The sequence below is a fragment of the Athalia rosae genome, unplaced genomic scaffold (assembly GCF_917208135.1).
Source record: "Athalia rosae unplaced genomic scaffold, iyAthRosa1.1, whole genome shotgun sequence".
Classification (NCBI taxonomy): domain Eukaryota; kingdom Metazoa; phylum Arthropoda; class Insecta; order Hymenoptera; family Athaliidae; genus Athalia; species Athalia rosae.
The window spans coordinates 40,001-45,000 of NW_026019230.1; the positions used below are offsets into that span (position 1 = coordinate 40,001).

The 5,000-nt window shown below is 48.4% G+C and overlaps 2 non-coding genes across 2 annotated transcripts in view; both read left to right on the forward strand.

Annotated features, from left to right (window-relative positions):
• Window positions 1–1,903: 1,903 nt before the first annotated feature.
• On the forward strand, window positions 1,904–3,817 carry LOC125502173. The gene has a single exon (XR_007280021.1). It is a non-coding gene; the product is annotated as a small subunit ribosomal RNA (ribosomal RNA).
• Window positions 3,818–4,942: 1,125 nt separating this feature from the next.
• Window positions 4,943–5,000, forward strand: part of LOC125502168 — a 155-nt gene continuing 97 nt past the window's right edge. The window contains exon 1 of the ribosomal RNA XR_007280017.1: window positions 4,943–5,000. This exon is cut by the window's right edge and continues 97 nt beyond it. This is a non-coding gene — a ribosomal RNA (5.8S ribosomal RNA).

A 5,000-nucleotide genomic window follows, 5' to 3' on the forward strand; every position in this document is an offset into this window, starting at 1 on the left:
ATCGAAAAATTTTCAAAGTCCGAAAGAGTCGCGCATCACTCGTTGGATCGAAAAATTTTCAAAGTCCGAAAGAGTCGCGCATCACTCGTTGGATCGAAAAATTTTCAAAGTCCGAAAGAGTCGCGCATCACTCGTTGGATCGAAAAATTTTCAAAGTCCGAAAGAGTCGCGCATCACTCGTTGGATCGAAAAATTTTCAAAGTCCGAAAGAGTCGCGCATCACTCGTTGGATCGAAAAATTTTCAAAGTCCGAAAGAGTCGCGCATCACTCGTTGGATCGAAAAATTTTCAAAGTCCGAAAGAGTCGCGCATCACTCGTTGGATCGAAAAATTTTCAAAGTCCGAAAGAGTCGCGCATCACTCGTTGGATCGAAAAATTTTCAAAGTCCGAAAGAGTCGCGCATCACTCGTTGGATCGAAAAATTTTCAAAGTCCGAAAGAGTCGCGCATCACTCGTTGGATCGAAAAATTTTCAAAGTCCGAAAGAGTCGCGCATCACTCGTTGGATCGAAAAATTTTCAAAGTCCGAAAGAGTCGCGCATCACTCGTTGGATCGAAAAATTTTCAAAGTCCGAAAGAGTCGCGCATCACTCGTTGGATCGAAAAATTTTCAAAGTCCGAAAGAGTCGCGCATCACTCGTTGGATCGAAAAATTTTCAAAGTCCGAAAGAGTCGCGCATCACTCGTTGGATCGAAAAATTTTCAAAGTCCGAAAGAGTCGCGCATCACTCGTTGGATCGAAAAATTTTCAAAGTCCGAAAGAGTCGCGCATCACTCGTTGGATCGAAAAATTTTCAAAGTCCGAAAGAGTCGCGCATCACTCGTTGGATCGAAAAATTTTCAAAGTCCGAAAGAGTCGCGCATCACTCGTTGGATCGAAAAATTTTCAAAGTCCGATAGAGTCGCGCATCACTCGTTGGAACGAAAAATTTTCAAAGTCCGAAAGAGTCGCGCATCACTCGTTGGATCGAAAAATTTTCAAAGTCCGAAAGAGTCGCGCATCACTCGTTGGATCGAAAAATTTTCAAAGTCCCAACGATTCTCGCATGGAACTAAGTTCCAACGTACTGCCAAATTTTTCAGGTCGCGTTGCTGTTTTGCCCCATAAGGAACACGTGTTATGACCGGCCGGCTCCGACGTCCGAGCGGCACCGTTGATACTTCATGCACCGAGCGGTCTCGACCGGTCGGTCGGCACCTAGTCCTCGGGTTTCGGAACTTTCGACTTGTTTCGGCCCGTATCTCGACATTCCTTTGCGGGTTTGTTGTCGGGGCTATGGTTTCGTCCTCACCGTGTCACGAACACGCAGACAAAAATTTTTTTCGAATTTTGAAAATTTTTCGTCTGAGCGGAGATTCGCACCACAGGCGTTCGTTTCGTTCCGGTAAGAACCACTCTCACGAGTTCAAAGTTTTTCCGAGCGCTCACGTTTCGCAGGGGCGAGTTCTTCGCTCCGTCTAGAAAATATGATTCAATTTGAATCGTCGACACTACATAACCGCGGGTCGGTGTCTAAGACCGAATGGCCCTTTATGCGGTGACCAGAAAGTCTTCTCTCGCAAGTCGAGGGAAGCAGTCGAACAGAGGCATCAACTCGCCACATTCCGTGCGTATCACAGTCTGTTCGCAGACGGTACACATTGATTTCCAATCGTACTCCCGACGCTTGCAATCTAGCCGAAGGATACGAGAAGGATAATTCGAACGATTTGCACCGGGGAGTCGACAAAAATTGTCTTCACCCGAGGAAACACAAAGTCGAACAGAGCGCTCTGAGCGCTAGTACGCGTACACAAGTTGTGCGGTACCAGATATACATATTATATTAAAACGTGTGGCCGACCGGGCAAAGACTCGGCGGCATGGGGCAACACACGAAAAGAGCTACCAATAACACAAAGCTCCCTGGTTGATCCTGCCAGTAGTCATATGCTTGTCTCAAAGATTAAGCCATGCATGTCTCAGTGCAAGCCATATTAAGGTGAAACCGCGAATGGCTCATTAAATCAGTTATGGTTTCTTAGATCGTACCCACATTTACTTGGATAACTGTGGTAATTCTAGAGCTAATACATGCAAACAGAGTTCCGACCAGAGATGGGAGGAATGCTTTTATTAGATCAAAACCAATCGGTGGCGGGTTCGTCCCGTCCGCCGTTTACTTTGGTGACTCTGAATAACTTTGGGCTGATCGCACGGTCTTGGTACCGGCGACGCATCTTTCAAATGTCTGCCTTATCAACTGTCGATGGTAGGTTCTGCGCCTACCATGGTTGTAACGGGTAACGGGGAATCAGGGTTCGATTCCGGAGAGGGAGCCTGAGAAACGGCTACCACATCCAAGGAAGGCAGCAGGCGCGCAAATTACCCACTCCCGGCACGGGGAGGTAGTGACGAAAAATAACGATACGGGACTCATCCGAGGCCCCGTAATCGGAATGAGTACACTTTAAATCCTTTAACGAGGATCAATTGGAGGGCAAGTCTGGTGCCAGCAGCCGCGGTAATTCCAGCTCCAATAGCGTATATTAAAGTTGTTGCGGTTAAAAAGCTCGTAGTTGAATCTGTGTCCCACGCTGTCGGTTCACCGCTCGCGGTGTTTAACTGGCATGATTGTGGGACGTCCTACCGGTGGGCTTAGCCTTTCGGGGCGGCCCAACTAATATCCCATCGCGGTGCTCTTCATTGAGTGTCGAGGTGGGCCGGTACGTTTACTTTGAACAAATTAGAGTGCTTAAAGCAGGCTATTTTCGCCTGAATACTGTGTGCATGGAATAATGGAATAGGACCTCGGTTCTATTTTGTTGGTTTTCGGAACCCCGAGGTAATGATTAATAGGAACAGATGGGGGCATTCGTATTGCGACGTTAGAGGTGAAATTCTTGGATCGTCGCAAGACGGACAGAAGCGAAAGCATTTGCCAAAAATGTTTTCTTTAATCAAGAACGAAAGTTAGAGGTTCGAAGGCGATCAGATACCGCCCTAGTTCTAACCATAAACGATGCCAGCTAGCGATCCGCCGAAGTTCCTCCGATGACTCGGCGGGCAGCTTCCGGGAAACCAAAGCTTTTGGGTTCCGGGGGAAGTATGGTTGCAAAGCTGAAACTTAAAGGAATTGACGGAAGGGCACCACCAGGAGTGGAGCCTGCGGCTTAATTTGACTCAACACGGGAAACCTCACCAGGCCCGGACACCGGAAGGATTGACAGATTGAGAGCTCTTTCTTGATTCGGTGGGTGGTGGTGCATGGCCGTTCTTAGTTGGTGGAGCGATTTGTCTGGTTAATTCCGATAACGAACGAGACTCTAGCCTGCTAAATAGGCGTACTTTCCGGTATCTCGAAGGCCCCCGGCTTCGGTCGGGAGGTTTTTACTACCGGCGTACAAATAAATCTTCTTAGAGGGACAGGCGGCTTCTAGCCGCACGAGATTAAGCAATAACAGGTCTGTGATGCCCTTAGATGTTCTGGGCCGCACGCGCGCTACACTGAAGGAATCAGCGTGTCTTCCCTGGCCGAAAGGCCCGGGTAACCCGCTGAACCTCCTTCGTGCTAGGGATTGGGGCTTGCAATTATTCCCCATGAACGAGGAATTCCCAGTAAGCGCGAGTCATAAGCTCGCGTTGATTACGTCCCTGCCCTTTGTACACACCGCCCGTCGCTACTACCGATTGAATGATTTAGTGAGGTCTTCGGACTGGTACGCGGCAATGCCTCGGCATTGCCGATGTTGCCGGGAAGATGACCAAACTTGATCATTTAGAGGAAGTAAAAGTCGTAACAAGGTTTCCGTAGGTGAACCTGCGGAAGGATCATTAACGTTTCGTTACTGCGAAAAAAAAAGCAGCGAATCGATGATTATTTTGGTAGATTCCACCGTGAATCTCACGCAATTATAATCCAGTCAAAAGACACACATGGCACAAGAGGTGGCGTACATTGTACGCGTGTCACGAATATCGAACTACGTAACGGCCGAAACGGCTCGTGTCGCACTCACACACGTCGACGACGAACGATCTTGCTATGTCCGTTGGAAGAGAGAGAAAATAATATAAAAAGGACATTACAACTAGTGTATCACGGTAAAATATATCGTGTGCAGCAGCCAAAAACAAACTAAGGCATAAATGGCTATGGGTAAAAAAAACACTAGAAAAATAAAAGGACATTGCTACTACGCCAACCTACGGGGGCGCAAGAACGAAAACTCTCTTTCCATTCTGGACGATAGCGATGCGGATCGTGATGCCATTCGTCGATCAGATTTGTGTGAGGTAGCGACATTGTGCGCGTTGCTGAGGCGACCAAGTGCCCGCTTCTGTTGAACGGGACGCTTGGTGTGCGTTTGAATCAACCGTTCGGTCGATCCCCCCGCTTTGTACGAGGCGTGGCGCGCGATTGATCGAACGGTTTTTTTTATGCTTTTTTTTCAAATTGTTTCTTTTCAAAGATACACATGAAGAAAAGTTACCATACTTTCACGGGGTAACCTGCTCCGGCTGGAGTTTAGCTCCACCGGGGTGACGTCGCGTTCTCCGCGGCGGAAGGTTGGCGACGAACTTTCGCCCCGTGAAATGCAATTGAGATCTTATTCCTTTTGCGTAACATTACCAAAATCCACGTGCCGTGGTTCCCCCCAGACACAAAAAATATGGCTCGATCGAATTATACGCGGCTTCCTCCTCGCACGTAAAGTGTTGTAGAGTACAAGCCGCGCTCGAGCCTTTCGGAGGGGTTCCGCGCGTCACGCGCTTGATATTGGAATCACATTCGAACTGATCGTACAAAGAAACGCTTGAAGCGAGGTGCACGAATGATCGCAAGATTCTTCGCGTCACGACGAGCCGGCGTAACAACCGAACAATTGTCAAAGTGTCTCCTCTGCCCTCCGTTTTGACTCGAGGTGCGGCCGGAGACACGATGCAAAGTGAAAAAACGATTACCCTGAACGGTGGATCACTTGGCTCGTGGGTCGATGAAGAACGCAGCTAATCGCGC